The following is a 17,489-nucleotide window of genomic DNA, read 5'->3' on the forward strand; positions in this document are numbered from 1 at the left end:
GGGGGAGGGGGGAGGAGGGAGGGATTGCATTGGGGAGTTATACATGATATAAAGGATGAATTGATGGGTGCTGACGAGTTGATGGGTGCAGCACACCAACATGGCATAAGTATACATATGTAACAAACCTGCACGTTATGCACATGTACCCTAGAACTTAAAGTATAATAAAAAAAAAAAAAAAAAGAAAATGTGGCACATATACACCATGGAATACCATGCAGCCATAAAAAAGGATGAGTTTGCGTCCTTTGTAGGGACATGGATGCAGCTGGAAACCATCATTCTTAGCAAACTATCACAAGAAGAGAAAACCAAACACCGCATGTTCTCACTCATAGGTGGGAACTGAACAATGAGATCACTTGGACTCGGGAAGGGGAACATCACACACTGGGGCCTATCATGGGGAGGGGGGAGGAGGGAGGGATTGCACTGGGGAGTTATACATGATATAAATGATGAATTGATGGGTGCTGACGAGTTGATGGGTGCAGCACACCAACATGGCATAAGTATACATATGTAACAAACCTGCACGTTATGCACATGTACCCTAGAACTTAAAGTATAATTTTAAAAAATCCATGAAAAAAAAAATCCACTATCACTATAATCTGCTAATACAATGTATTAATTCATAGACTTGCGTTTTACCTCTTTTCACATACCTCTTATTGCTATGTCCATCTGAATTTGGTTGCTTGTTCGCTTTCTTACAATCCATGGAAGGATGTAGGACTTAGCTATTTAATTCACAATATGTTCAGTATTCAGCTTGTCATTCACACATGGGCTCTTCATTCATAATGATTCCTTAATTCATTGCCTCAAGTGCTTCCATATCCTTATTCTTGCTCTGATCACTGAAATATGGGTTGGGTTTCTTTCTTTTTTTTTTTTTTTTCATTCTTTTCTTAACCTGTTTTTATCTAAGGAGTATGGTTCCGCAGGGTGTACAGGAAGCATGGTGCTGGCATCTCTTCTGGTGAGGCCTCAGGAAGCTTCCAATCATGGTAGAGGGCGAAGCGGGAGCAGTCGCATCAAATGGTGAGAGCAGGAGCAAGGGAGGACAGCTAGCTATTTATTTTATAGGGGAGGAACCTGAGGCTAGGAATCACTGAGCAACTTGCTCAGGGTCACCCAGGAAGTTAGCAAGAGAATTGCAGCAAGAACCTAGTCCTCCTGATAAAGCTTGGCTCTCTTTCCATTACACTGCTTCCCATTCACTCGGGTTGTTTACTATAATTTCAGGCAAGCTTGACTTATCTTAACAAGTCTTGCTATGGTCTAGGAGTTAAACAGTAGCAAGGATCTCTAAGAAAACTGAATGTAGAATTTGGGTACCTGAAATTTGGGGAAAAACCACATTTTTTTAGTACATAATAATTGTGTAAGAAGCTATTCTTCAATCAATATGTCAGAAGATGTCATTTTGCACTTCCAGAGTTAAAGATTTTTTACTGCCATGACCCCTCCCTGCTCCCCATGCCAGCTTCCGGATTCCTATAAAGCCCTAGCACCTCACATTCCCTCAGCCACTTCTAACTCTGCCTTCCTCTTCCTCTAGTTCTCCACTTCCCTCACTCTGCACCTCCAGGGTTTTCCTCTGCTCCACACCAAGCCAAACATGAAACTCATCCTCACACTCAAAGCAGGCTTTGTGCATAGCAGACTTTACTGAGGCTGCCTTTTCCCCTGGGATCAGCTCCCCTTCCGATTTCTCTCTGCCCTGCTCTCTCTCTCTCACACACACACACACAGACACATACACACACACATGCACACACACACCTCCTACCTTCCTGAGTTTCTGTTCTCTAGCCCCCTCCTCTCACACTCAATTCTTTTATTTTATTATGCAAAGCAATTTAGGTTCCACCCACAACTCAGCTGCTATCTTTGAGTATCCCAGGCTTTGCAAGGCCTGCTCCGGGGCCCACACTTGAACAGCATGAAAGAAAGGATAAAAACATCATGATTTCCATTTTTTTCTTTCTCCCAGCAGTGAAAGGGCATAGGATAGAGATTCATTTTCACACTGTATCAATTCACATGATTTCGCCTATAAGTAATAGGAAACCAAAATCAAACTGTTTTAAACAAAAAGAGGTTATGGAAGGAGTTTACAGAGTTTGGGGAGTTTTGGAATTGACTTCAGAACACAAGCTGTCTCTCTTTTTTGCTCTGTCATCCTCAGCTTACTGGCTGTCCTGAGAGCTGTCCCTTTATGGTCAGAATATAGCTTTCATCATTCCAGAAATCAGTGTAGACACAACAATGTCAGGCAGAAAAACACAGACATGTTCTCCCTTGAGTCTCTTTTTATCTGTAAGGGAAGGCCATTCAGTATCTCATTGACTGTAACTGGGCCCCGTGTATCCCCCTAAAATAGTTTGGCAAAAGAATGGAATTACTAAGAATGGTTTAGACCAATCATGACTCACTTCCAGGACTGAGAAGGAGATGTTTTTTCCTGAGCACATTGGTTATGGCTGTCTATTATTATACAACAAAGTGTCAGCGGTAGAGGGTCGTAACTGCAAGTTGTCCAGGTTCTTGGTGTTTTGAACAACAAATTGGACAAAACGCCCAGCAAAGCAAAGAAAGAATGAAGCAACAAAAGAACGAAAGCAGGGATTTACTGAAAACAAAAGTACACTCCACAGTGTGGGAGCTGGCCCAGCAGTGGCTCAAGGGCCCCTCAACAGAATCTTCTCAGGTTCAAATATCCCCTAGAGGTTTCCCATTAGCCACTTCATGCTCACCTCATGGAAACGAAGTGGTGGCCTACAATTGGTCTGATGGGTTGCCAAAAGCAACCAATCAAAGGCTGAGGTGGAGTTACAAAGGTCACACTCCCGTGCAAACATCTGATTGGTTGCAAAAAAGTAACCAATCAGAGACTAAGGTGAAGTTACCAAGTTGCGAAAAAAGACTCAACCAGCAATCAGCCTGATTGGTCACAGACAGCCAATTTCCCATCAGGAAAAGGTGAGGGGTTTGCAAAGGGAGTAGCCTCTGGTCCTTCTGTTACTTAATCGTGGAAAGTTAGGATTTTTCTTTCAATTTAGCTCCAGGAAGTCAGCATGAAACAGCCTTAGGTTCCCTACCTCCAGATCCTATTCTCCAACCTCACAACCACCCAAACACTTAGTGCCTTAAAGCAATTTACTATGATCTCTCATAGTTTTGTGAGTTACCTGGGCTCAGCTGGGCATTTCTGGGCTACCTTCTGTGGCTGCCATCAGATGACTGGGGCTGGAGTCTTTTGTAGGCTCGGCTGGGCTGACTGTTCCCCAAGATGGCCTCCTTGCTCACACATCTAGTCCTTCAGTGCCTGTGCATGCAGCCTCTCTCTTGAGTGGAGTGGTCTAACCTTCTTACCAGGCAGCTCACGGCTCCCAAATACAGGAAGCAGAAACGGCATTCCTCTTGAATGCCAAGCCTGGAGCTGGCTATACTCTCTCATGCCATATACTTCTGCAGTATTCTGTTGGTCAAACCCAGTCCAGCCCAGATTCTAGAGACTCCACTCCTCAATGGGGGAGTACAGGGAGGGAAGGAATTCATGGCAGCCGTCTTTGGAGTCAGGTTACTGTAGGATTGCTGACCGATATTCAAATAAAATCAGCATCCTGTTGGACAAGGAAAGAGCAGAGAAATAGCTATCGAGCAAGTAACCACTTTAGCTTTTGTTTTTGCAAATTGTGTCTGAAGAGATGACGCAGGTTAGTAATCCGGCCCAATCATGGGGCCTTCCAGTGAATTTCAACCAGAATAGCCTTCCTTGAGAGACCCCTGCAGACTCCTTTGACTTGTTCAATTGCTCACTTGGTTTTAGCTACCATGTATTTTTTTAAATCATAAAGTATTTTAGGGCCGGGTAAGGTGGCTCACGCCTGTAATCCCAGCACTTTGGAAGGTGGAGACAGGCAAATCACATGAGGTCAGGAGTTTGAAACCAGCCTGGTCAACGTGATGAAGCACTGTCTCTACTAAAAATACAAAAATTAGCCAGACATGGTGGCATGTGCCTGTAATTCCAGCTACTCAGGAGGCTGAGGCAGGGGAATCACTAGAACCCAGGAGGCAGAAGTGGCAGTGAGCCAAGATCACGTCGTTGCACTCCAGCCTGGGCAACAAGAGTGAAACCCCATCTCAAAAAAAAGCATTAAAAAAAAAAAAATATATATATATATATATATATATATTTATGCTCTGTCCAAGGTAACAATAAAGGCAGAGACAGGACAGTCTAAGCCTCCAGCACTAAGCCTCCAGCATTTCTCAGTCTCCGCATTCTACTTCCACAATATAGAGTTCAAATTCACAGCTAGGTAATAGAGCACTGGATTAGGAGTAAGAGACTATGTTCTATGTCTAGCTTTATGTGATATATACTGTTAGCAGCCCCTCAATATTCGGGCTCCCCTTTCCCACAGTAAAAAGACCTCCCAATTTTATTGAGAGCATGTGCTTAACTAAATACTGCCTTTCCCAAACTTCCTTGCAGCAAGGTACAATCGTGTAACAAAGTTCTGGCCAATATGATTTAAGCACAAGTGTGTGACTTTCAGGAAACCTCTCTACAAGCCAGCGTCCACCCTTTTCCTGTTTGTTCCCCCTCTTGCCTTTCCTCCAACCTAATGCCTGACTCCACCGTGAGACAAAGAGCTGGAGAAGCCATTGTGACCCCAAACACAATGAAAGAAACAAGGCCTGAACACTCCTCACAATTGCCCACAAATGATTCTCCCTCTCAGCTTCCACAATCCCCAGGTACAGCATTACTGCCCTGCCCAACACAAAACTACCCCTAACTTTTGCATCCTCAGCTCCCTTATTTCTGTCCTCAGTCATCAAATCCTTCGCCATGTCTTTCTGCTTCTCTCATCATTGCATCCTTAGGCTCTTTCCTCCAGGACTGACTTGCCTGAGCAGCTATCTGATTAGTACTGATAGTGAAAGCAGCAACTAAAGCTACTTTACCAACCACCTAAGGTGACACTTTGCTCACTGCCTTGGCTGTATTCTTTGCTTTTGTCAGTCCTTGTTCATGGCGTCCTCTGGGGCAATGCATCTTACAAGGCAAGAAAGAAATGGCAAGGGTAGGACCTTCCACCAATGAATGCACAGTCCTACCAAAGAGACAGTCTGCCGTTCATTCATTCATTCCCTCAGCAAACTTAAGTTACGTGCTTGTTGTGTGCCAGGACCTGCGCTGATGCCAGAGATAGAAAGACATGGCCCCTGCACTCAAGGACCACCTCTTCCAGAGGAGAAGACAGACATGTATAAATAGAAACCAGAAACAAACAATTAGATGAAAATTTATTTTCAAGGAGAAAGTCCTAAAGCCAAGTTTCTGTTTGCCATTCATGGAAGAATAATGCAAACACCACCCGGAGTCTCTGAGGCCCAGACTCCACATTCTGGAGAGCGTCCCACAGAGCCCATGCAATAACCTACAGCATGCTAACTTCTGTTGTAATCTCTTAGTGGTTTCAAAATGCCCATCTATCGTTTTAGCTCAATGGGATTTGGGTGATTACATTCCTTCCGGCTCTAAATTTCTGTTCTGTGAAATACATAACTAATGACAATTATGGTTACCCAGACACATATACATGAGTGTTTAGAGGTGCTGAGAGTGATAGGAATGTCTGGAGATGAGCAAGTTAATCTAGGAGGGTTTAACAGAGGAACTACCCGCATAGGCATTCCAGTAGGAATGAGAGTGCCTTCCTGTCAATGAGAGTTCCAAGTGAATAACAGCCAGAAGCAGAACCCCAACTTGTGCTTAATGCAAGAATTTCCACATGTATGTTTCATTAGAAAATAAGATAGCACTATTCAATAAAATGTTATAATTTCATTGCATATTTACTTTCTATGCCCCCACCTGTTTCCAAACATGAATTTGAGACCTCTATGCAATAGGAGGATTTTGGAAAGGATAAGGGAACAAGAGTCTTTTGCAGAAAAATAAATTAGAATGACAGAATTGATCAGAACATTTACCTCTGAGCTTCCTGGTGGCTAAGACAAAATGCAAAACAGCTTGGGTTACAGAGTTCTCATTAACTGGTAAAAAGAAGCACATCAGTTTATCAGGATCTCTTTTTAAATTTTAAGGAGAATTTATTGTATAGATCTTTACAAATGAGACAATGAACAATTTTAGCAGAATATACTTAAGAGTAGATTTACAAATATGACATACCTTACAGCAATGCTCAATAAAACACCAACACATACAATCAAAATATACTCCATTTAGAACTACTTAATAAAACGTTGCTATGAACTATAGAAAAGAAGGAATGTAGGTCCTGACCTGGGACTGTTTTGGAAAACTGAATGTCCTAAGCTTAATTGCTGACCCAGCCGAGCTGTCGCTTTGCACAGATACACTTCTGTGTCACCTAGGACTCTGCAACAGGACTGAGGGGTTCTTGGGGAATTCCCAGCCAACACTTGCTGACCACCTGACCAAAGCAAGACAAACTCAATCTCACACAGAATTCTCCAACAACAATCTGCATTCTCAGCTGCCTCAATCTGAACTCTGAGCACCCTGTCTAACCTCCACTAAAAGCCATCGGCAACACTGAATACCCTTCCCAAACAGACCAGGTTCTGCAATGCCAGATGGCAGACCAGGGCTGCTCATGTGTCTTTGCTCTCTCTCTAAAAGTTTGAGTGTGTGGATTTCTCTAGTCTCCTCCATGTCTGCTGGTTGGTCCCTTGGATAGCTCAGGCTCAGTGCAACCAACTCTCATCAACAAACGTCTATCCAGGGGCTACCTGGCTTCTCACCCCTAATGAGTAGCAGTGATCAGCACCCAAAGCCATTCAAAGAGGAGTGATTTCAGAGACCAAAAGTGGACCTTCCCGAGCAAGACAGGACTCTACAATCCTTTCCAAACTTGGTTTCCCAAGAGTTTATGGAGAATCTACAACCCACTCTAAAATTACTCTAAAATCTCCAGATTTCTCTAGATCCACAAGGCAGATTCAGAGAGCCCCAGAGGGTTTTAACCTTCTTTTTCCCAAGTCACTCTTAGCCTCAAAAATCCAATGTGTAGCCAGCAGAGGAGTGCAGGCTGGAAGGTGGACACACGTCTCTATTCCTTTACACATGCCTCTTTCACTTGCATGGACCTGCCTCTCTTTTGTTCCTCTGTCAAACTTCTATTCATCCTTCAAAACCCAGGTCAGGCAGGTCTGGAAAAATTTTACTGACAGCACCCTCTCTCCATGAGAGTAAATTACCTGCAGCTCTGAACTATTTCTTTACTTCATATAGACTGTATTATTGCCAGTATCATTTCACGTATTTGTTTCTCGTGCTCGGCTTGAACCTCCATGAGGCAGAGATTTTTACTGCTGTTTGTAATCTTCAACCCTAGCAGAGGGCTTACCATTTTCTAATGGCTTAATTAGGGTTTGTTGAACTATCTGAACAAGAGCTTTAAGTGTGATTAAAAATTCCAAATATTACACTCGGGATTTGCCAGGCTCCCAGATGGCCTTGGAAGGTCTACATACTTCAAAAGCTGTCTGCCATATTTCAAATTAGATTAAGAGTTGTTAGAGTTAATCTTTTAGAGTTCAAAACGTATTACTGGTGAGAAGTTGAAATAGAGAGGAATTGTGTGCTCAGTGATGTTATGAAACACATAGAAGGAAAATTTTTTGAAATATTTATTTCTGTTATTCCTTGCTTATCCCCATTCCCACCCCAAACCCACAGAATTCCTCCATATACACACTGAGAGCCTCTTTTCTCCTCGACTCATGGAAATAATCAGAAGTCTCTCACTAGGAACCAGAACAAAAAGCTTGAGGCTCTTGACTATTTGGAGTAAAGGGGAATTTACTCACCTAATTCCAAGGAGAAAGACTGAAATGCATACTTGCAAGGTGAAATTTCCTGTTCTTAGAAATTAAAAAAAAAAGTTGCCATCCCAGCTGGGAAAGGAAGGGAAAAAAAAAGAGGAAGAGACTCTGCTGGGAGTGTAAGAAGAAAACAGCGGAGCCAGCAGCCTGAGCCCACCCTCTGACTCCTGTGTGCAAGGACCTCAAGCTGACAGCAGCCAACCCATCGCCCAGGCACCCCCTGGGTGGGTGTGACTCTCATACGGGCATCAGAATTATTCCTACCCCCCTTTCCCTACCCATCCTCCTACACAGCCCTCATCCCGCAATGGCCCAGGACACTCTCAGAATGTAGAGTGAATGACATCTCCTCCAGGGGCATGGCAGGAAGGGAAAGCTCTCTAACAAGCAGAAAGCATATGGAATCATTTTGAAATCAGCCACCCATCAGCACAGCAGTGGAACATAGCATCCCCATCACAACGGCCTTGTCATTGGGCAATGTTCTGAAATGTGGAAGCTTCCAGGTTAGACATCAGGCAACTCAGGTGCTGACATTCCACTGGTCCCCACAGGCCTCTGGCGCAGTGATCTATGGTGAGGAGGGAGTGTTGTCTCTGCCTTTAGACAACACAGTTACCCTGTTTTTCTGTCTGGGAGGGGGTCCTCCAGATCACATTATCCAGCTCCAGCGAATACCCACAAGTATCAGCATTTTTAATACTGGGGGCTCCCTTAAAAAAAAAGTGCTTAAAGTTAAAATCTAACCTCAAATATACATTTTCTTACTTGGTGACTGAGGCGTGAAATGGAATCATGTGGGATAAGGAAGTGGCAGAGTAGAACAAAGAAACAATACCAACAACACAGAAATTAGTGTTTCCCGAGCTCTGGGAAGCACATGTTTGAGAAAGTTAATTCCCTAGGAAGTGCTTGCTTCTATGCCGTAGTTTTTTCTGTTCTACTCTACCACTTCCATATCCCATGTGATTCTGTTTCATGGCTCAGTCACTGAAAAGAAAATGTATATTTTAATTTTGAAGTGCGAATTCTGAAACACGTTTGAAGTATGCGTTAGTGCAACAAAGCTGAATCCCTAAGCCTGACAGATCATGCAACAGAGGTGAGACACTTGAAAGTCAAGAGCTCAAAAAGTTGATTCAGCAAGAAAATTTTGGATGACACTAGGTGGCGAGAAGTAAATAAGTGGCAAACTAAACTACTGTTGCTCAAAATCAGGTAAAAACTAAGGCCCCCCCAAAAAAATAATTCAGGCACCTCTAGAAGGCAAGTGGTAGCAATTCACAGGAGAAAAAAAGGGTTTATTTTTACACTGATTTCTCTGAAAGAGAAGCACTGCAATGGATGAGCTCAATTAAAAGAATTCTAATATTAATCACTTCACTTGCAAAGAAGAATAAATCCAAAAGACAGGTGTGTACAATAGGTTATTTTTGTTTTTTTAATCAGAAGTACAGTGTTTTAAGTGACCAGTCACATTTTTTAATGGTAAAGAAGGCTATAATTGTTTTACCAAGACAGTTATTCAATAATTCTTGCGCTATTTACCATTACAGAGAAAATCTTTGGAGACAGGGAATTGATGGCTGTAGAACAAAAGACCTGCAGAAGTTCCAGCACAGAAATGCTCCTTTGTCCAGCTGCCAGTTCCACCAAAGTCAATGACTATCTGGGGCTTGAATGTCACTCGCTATTTATGTTTTTTTAATTTATTTGTTATCTTTTTTTTTCTTTTTTAGGAAAAGAAAATCAAATGATTGTATCCTGGGAGACAAATTTTTATCTTAGCAGGAAACAGCTTCATGCTTATATGTTATCCTAGCAATAATAACATTTGCATTACCCAAGCAGCCCTCTCCTCAGCTCTACAATAAAAATCTCTTCCCATGACTCCTGAGATCATCATCAGCCCTCAGTTTATTTACTGCAGGAGAGGAGAAAGAACGTTGATCTCTCAAGCCCTCACTGCACTTCTGAGGGATCTCAAGATTCCCAAACTTGATCTGATGATAAATATATACATAAACGTGTGTGTATATATATATCTTACCATGTTGTATATGGAAAGTCATGTTTACATAAAAGGCCTGAATATTAGAGACTCACAAAAACAAAGGCATGAGTGAAGAAGTCTTGAAATAAAGAGACAAAGAATCTCTGATAGCAATAGACCAGCTGTCCCTCAAAAAAAGACTTCAGTCAATAGCACATCTTTGTGGATTTTTTCAGAAACTAGTTAAATTATCTATTAAACCTCTCCTGAACTTTTCAGTGGTAATTTCTCACTTTTTCCTATTACTCAAGACAAAGTGAGAGAAATAGCCTTAACAGAAAAAAAAAAATCTATTAGCAACACTTACTAATAAAATCAAGAACATAGAACTTTTCCCTTAAAAATGAACTATAAATTTTTCAGATCCTGACTTCAGCCATTTATTATTTTTATTTAAGAACAAAGTGCACAGAGTCTGAAGAATGCACATATGTGTACAAATGGCTCAGGAACCACATATATAAATTCAGAGATTAAATCCCTTTAGTGTTTCATGTATTTGGGCTCATGTAAGTTAATAAATTTTGAAGTTATAGGTTTCTAGGGCAACAAGAATTTTCTGACTCTCTCATAGTGAATATTTTATATTTTGAAAAATACATAAGCAAACCCAAATTGAGAGACATTCTACAAAATAACTGATTTATACTCTTCAAAAATATCAAGGTCATGACAAAGACAGACTGGGGACTGTTACAGATTGAAGGAGACTAAAGCGACTTGACAGTTGAATTCAATGCATCGTCTGGGATTTTTCTCTTGATGTAAAAGGACATTATCAAGAAAATTAGCAAAATTGAGTAAGGTAGATCAGACAATAGTATTATATCTGTGCTCATGTTCTGATTTTGGTTATAGCACTGTGGTTATGTAAGAGAATGTCTTTGCATTAGCAAAGGTATAGATGTATTTAAAGGTATAGCAGCATCATGTCTGCAACTTACTCTTCAGAAAACAGTTTAGAAAAAAAGATTAAATGGACACATACACACACACAGACTGGGAGGAGCAGTAAAGCAAATGTGGTATAATACAAAAATTAGAGACTCAAAGTGAAGGATATATGGAAATTCTTTGTACTATGCCTGCAAGGTTCCTGTAACTCTGAAATTATGTCAAAATAAACAACTGAAAAAATTTCAATAAAAATATGTAGTATTAAACTTTTATTCCACGCAATCCTACATGGCCTTTAGCAGTATTTACTTAAGAGGAGCACATTAAAGGGTCAAGACTCTACTGGGCTGTTTTATCCTAAAAATACATGCAAGGAAGCCCCATTTTCAGAAGGAAATATCTACAATAAGTTTTTTTTTTTTTTTTTTTTTTTTGAGACGGACTCTCGCCCTGTCGCCCAGGCTGGAGTGCAGTGGCCTGATCTCAGCTCACTGCAAGCTCCACCTCCCGGGTTTATGCCATTCTCCTGCCTCAGCCTCCCGAGTAGCTGGGACTACAGGTGCCTGCCACCACGCCTGGCTAGTTTTTTGTATTTTTTCAGTAGAGACAGGGTTTCACCTTGTTAGCCAGGATGGTCTCGATCTCCTGACCTCGTGATCCACCCGTCTCGGCCTCCCAAAGTGCTGGGATTACAGGCTTGAGCCACCGCGCCTGGCCTACAATACGTTTTTAAAAAGAAAAACATGGGTGATTACATTCATAGTCTGATACTTGGAAAGAGACTTAGAATGTGGATAGATTTCTTACATGTTAGCAATAAATATATTTTAAAAGCTGAGGGCCGCTTATTTCAGATAAGGAAAAAGTTACTACCAAAGTGAAGAATTGCCTTCTGAAATATCAGTACCTTTTAAAAGAGCAAGATTTCTCCCCACTCCCTATTTATGCTATAATAGAATATACCAGGATGAAAGACATCAAGTAATGGCCCTAGATAGTCTGCAAAATCCACTGGCACAACATCTGTGTTATGTGTTTCTCTGTATTTAACATCAGTAATTTAGTCAGAAGCTTTTAATAACATAACTTTTTAAATGTTCCTAGTTTTTACATTAATGTGTAGGAGAATGGGTTGGTCTCCCTGCCGCTTTAGATAAAGTTCCCCAGAGGAAAATAAGAGGAAGTCATAATAAAGTGTGAGTAATTGGCCACATTACCAATTGTTGGTTTTTTCCCAATTTCAATAAAATTTCAAACCAAAGTGCTTTATTTTCCAATCCAAACATTTTATTAACATGTATTTGCATTTAATTATTGAGTTAGAAAATTCCTTGATAGAAAACAAAGTTCAAAGTTAATGCAAATGGTGCTTTATTTCAATTTTACCTGAGTAACTCTAAAAGCCATGTGAATCTTCTGAATGTCTGGACACAGGCTTCAGTTTTTAATATTCCTATCTTAAAAAATATGAAACCATTTTTCTCCTAATTTGACTTCATTGTCCTTTCTCAATAAGAACTCTACTCCCATTCAGTTTGAAGTTTATGGCTTCTGTTCTTGAGTTATATAAGCCCAAAAAGGTCAGAACATTTTTTAGAGAAGAGAATGTGTTTTTTCACCCTCACATGACTCAAATATATCAAAAGTGTAGCCCGGTTGATGCTTTAAAAACACTCTCCTACTAGCTGGTTTGGGAAGTTTTAACCTAAGAAAATATAGTCAATAATGTAAGATGAGACTTTTCAGTAGCAAGTTTTCAAATTACCTCCATTGCATATTCTATAGGAACATACATGACCTTTTTAATTTTTTTTTTTTTTCTAAGACAGGGTCTTGCTCTTTTGCCCAGACTAGAGTGCAGTAGTACGATCATGGCTCACTCTTGGGCTCTTGGGCTCTTGGGCTCAAGAGATTCTAATACTTCAGCCTCCTAAGTAGCTGGGACCATAGATGCACACCACCACAGCCAGTTAATTTTTAATTTTTTAAAATTTTTTTGTAGAGAAGGGATCTCAGAATATTGCCCAGGCTGGTCTCGAACTTCTGGGCTTAAGCGATCCATGTACCTTGGCCTGCCAAAGTGCTGGGATTACAGATGTGTGCCACTGCACTCGGCCACATGATGACGCAATTGTTTATTTGATTTTGCAATATCATTTCTAGACTTAAAAACAGAATCTTTTAATGGGGTAATAAATTAGTTTTTTTAATTAAAACTGTTAGTTTGAACAAAGAGATCTGGTAGTTATAAAGCAACTATATTGGTCTCCCACTGTGCTTCTACTCAGTTTCCCTACATCCTTGAATGAAATTGGGCAGGTTCCATAGCTTTTCTGGATGCCCTTAGGTCACAAAAGTTTCTCTGGTGACTCTAGTTCCCCAAACAGTCTTAGTTCATTAATAAAATGGCCAGTCCCTTATACCTGTCAAATTCTCCAACTATGCTCAAAGTTAAGTTTTCTTCCATTCTGCAGCTAGGCCTGATTCGGGCTGAATACCTACAGTGGCAAAGATGCACACAGCGAGCTTCTTGACTCATTCTGCCAGCATTATCCTGCCCCTCCTCGTCAGCCCCAATTCAACTCCAGCTGAGGCTTCAGACCTCAGGGTTGAAGAGGAATGGGAAAGGAGAAGGGGTAAGAGCAGCGATACAGTGTGAAACTGTCTTCTTAAAGACGTTTATAGCTGATTCATTTTCCCATGGGCTCGTCACTGGATTCTTAGGCAATAGGGGATCTTTTACCTATTAATACAATTTACCTGTCCTAGAAAAAGCTATCATCTTAGACTGGGAACTTACAACTATCTCCCTCAGTCTCTGCAGTCTTACTGTACTCCTTCAACATCTTCCTGCCAAGGTCTCCTCACCCCTACAGGTAGAATTTTATGGCAAGGTCTTGGACAAACTCTCACCACCTCTTTCTCTTTTGTGGCCCACACTGGTTATAGAGAAGCTCTCGGGCATTTGTTGCAGTACAAACGCTGACTATACAGCCTGACCCCTACCCAGTAATCAATATTCCCCCTTCTGTCAAAGCAAGCAACCAGTCCTAGGCCTACTGAAGTATCTTTTCCTGTGAATAAAGTGAAAATAAATACTCCTGGCCAGGCGCGGTGGCTCACGCCTGTTATCCCAACACTTTGGGAGGCCGAAGCAGGTGGATCACGAGGTCAGGAGATTGAGACCATCTGGCTAACATGGTGAAACCATGTCTCCACTAAAAATACAAAAAACTAGCCGGGCGTGGTGGCAGACGCCTGTAGTCCCAGCTACTCAGGAGGCTGAGGCAGGAGAACGGCGTGAACCCGGGAGGCGGAGCTTGCAGTGAGCCGAGATCGCGCCACCGCACTCCAGCCTGGGCGACAGAGCAAGACTCCATCTCAAAACAAAAAAAGAAAGAAAGAAAGAAAGTAAATACTCCTTTCTCCTCCCACTTTGGAATTGTAGAATATTTCCCAAATGCTATGGTTTGAATTATTATGTCCTCCAAAATTCATATGTTGAAATCCTAACCCCCATGGTGACAGTATTAAAGGCAGGGCCTTTGGGGAGCTGATTAGGTCATGAGAGCACAGCCCTCATTAATGGGATTAATGCTGTTATAAAAGAGGCCAGAGAGAGACCCCTCAATCTTCTGCCCTTTGAGGACATGCAAGAAGGTGCCATCTGTGAACCAGAGAGCAGTCCCTGAGCAGACACAGAATCTGTGGGTGCCTCGATCTTGAACTTCCCAGCCTTCAGAGCTGTGAGAAATAAATGTCTGTGGCTTATAAGCCACCCTGTTTCTATAATAGTGATTTGTTACCAGGAGCAAGACAGACTAAGACACCAAGTTTACTCCAAAATTCTTTTTCTTATTTTTAACTCTCCTTTTAAGTCTCCCCCAAGTTCTGATAGGCAGCTAAGCGTTACAAAACCAGTTCTCAGACAACCCTTTTACAATCCCCACCTTGGTGGTCCAGAACTTGGGAGTAGGTGGCAACTATTGTTTTGTAATCAGTGCCAGAACTGATCACATTTTTTAACATCCTGTTCTTAATACTCTTGCAATACCTTTTGAGATAATTAAAAGCACATTGGAATGTAACAAAGTCTGTGTCAGAAAATGTGGTAAAACTCTCTTTATACTGGTTTTAATGCAATATTTTTATACGTGATATTACATGTACAAGTAAATCTTATAAAAGGGAAAATGTATATTACATTTGCATGCCAATATTAATGCACCTGAGCATTTCCATCACAACACAAAATTTTAGTTGTACTATTAAAAGTGGCATATCCAGGTGTATGACTTCCCTCTTCAATTACCTCAGTGACCACATGCATTCACGTCCCTCCACAGAGCTCCATGGGACCATTTCCGAAGAATTCATAGGCCCCCAAATAGTACTAACATGGATAATTTCCTTGCCACCAGAGACTTGGGGAATGAGCATAGACCTCTGGAAACTACTCGACTATGTTTTTTCTCACCTGTCTCCAATTTGTCTACAAGTGGCTAAATGTGATATAAAAGTAATTGCAAATAAAGTTGGCCTTAAGATTCATTATCATAACACAGCACAGTTTGGTTCTCTATAAAATATGTTAATATAAAGCCATTTTCTCTCTTCCATAGACATCTTTGTGTTTGTAATACTTAATTTCCTTTACTTCTATTTAAAAAGAAAGAAAAAACATACGATGGGTATAGAATCTATTCTACCCAAACTATTAATATTTCATGAAAATATTTATTTTTTAATTTATCTTTACCTGGCAAAGCAAATTATGTGATTCTAACACTTTTAGAACAAAACAGATGTTAGGAATCATTTGTTCCAAACTGCCTATGTAAGTTTTCTATGGCAGCTATAACAAATTACCACAAACTTGATGGCTTAAAACATAAACTTATGGCCAGGCGCAGTGGCTCATGCCTGTAATCCAAACACTTTGGGAGACTGAGGTGGGTGGATCACCTAAGGTCAGGAGTTCAAGACCAACCTGACCAATCTGGTGAAATCCTATCTCTACTAAAAATACAAAAATTAGCTGGGTTTGGAGGCTTGTGCCTGTAGTCCCAGCTACTCAGAAGGCTGAGACAGGAGAATTGCTTAAACCCAGGAGGCAGAGGTTGCAGTGAGCCAAGATCACACCACTGCACTCCAGCTTGGGTGACAGAGAGAGACTCCATCTCAAAAAACAAAATAAAATAAAATAAAAACAGAAATTTATTCTCTCATAGTTGTGGAGGCTGTAAATCTAAAGTCAGTGTCACCATCAAAAATCAAAGTTTCTGTCCCCTCTGGGGGGTTTAGGGAAGGATGCATTTCTTACCTCTTCCTGCTTCCAGTGGCTGTTGGCATTCCTTGGCTTGTGGCTGCATCACTCTAACCTCTACCTCCATGGTCACCATATTGTTTTCTCCTCTTCTGTGTAATATTCCTTTCTGTTTTCCTTTGATAAGGATACTTATGATTACACTTAAGATTATCCAAGATAATCTCCCTATCTCAAAATCCTTAACTTAATTACATCTGCGAAGACCCTTTTTCTATTCAACGTAGTATTTATAGGCTCCACAGATTAGGGCTTGATATCTTTGGGGACCTTATTCAGCCTCCCACACACTGCCCATGTTAGAAATGAAGAAACTGAGACCAAGAGAGAAATGTTGCCCAAAAGTCATGCAACTAGTTCGAAATAAAGTCAACACAAGAATATAAATGTCTTGATTCCAGTTAAGTATAATCCCCTTCACTGCAATGACTCTATGATATTATATCACCTTTGTAAAATTGCAAAATACATCTGAATATACATGCCTATTTTCAAAACTGGCATCCTAGTATATACTAGTTTTGCATAAACTTCATACCGTGTCAATTATCATAACACAGCACATATCAGTATGTAGTATTCTGTTGTACCAGCTTAGCAAAATCTGTATCATACCTAAATTATTTAAAATTCAGATTGTTTCCAGTTTGCTTGTTTGTTTTGCCAGTGAATATTCCTGTCCTGCAATGAATATCTCTGTGCATCTTTGCACCTTTGTATTCATTTTTGATTGATTTCTAATGACAAAATCTTCTTTCTCCCCCCCGTCCCCCGCCCCCCACCGCCCACCCCGAAACAGAGTCTTGCTCTGTCACCCAGGCTGGAGTGCAGGATTGTGATCTCAGCTCACTGCAACCTCCACCTCCCGGGCTCAAGCAGTTCTCCTGCCTCAGTTTCCCAAGTAGCTGGGATTACAGGTGCGAGCCACCACACCCAGCTGATTTTTGTATTTTTAGTAGAGACAGGGTTTTGCTATGTTGGCCAGGCTGGTCTCGAACTCCTGACTTTGTGATCCGCCTGCCTTGGCCGCCCAAAGTGCTGGGATTATGGGCGTGAGCCACCACACCCAGCCAACAAAATCTTAGAAACAAAATTGCACAGTAACAGATATGCCTATTTTTGAGGCTGTAAAACAAATTGCCCTCCAGAAAGAACAGCAGTATTTATGAATGTCCTTTGCCCGCCACCCTTACAACAGGATTTGGCATTCTTCTTAAACTTTACTTATCTGAAAAATTAAGAAGTATCTTGCTGTTGTTTTAATTTGAGGTTTGCTAATCTTTAGCCATTTGATGTATTATCTGATGT

The sequence above is a fragment of the Rhinopithecus roxellana genome, chromosome 21 (genome assembly GCF_007565055.1).
Source record: "Rhinopithecus roxellana isolate Shanxi Qingling chromosome 21, ASM756505v1, whole genome shotgun sequence".
In the NCBI taxonomy this organism is placed as follows: Eukaryota; Metazoa; Chordata; class Mammalia; order Primates; family Cercopithecidae; genus Rhinopithecus; species Rhinopithecus roxellana.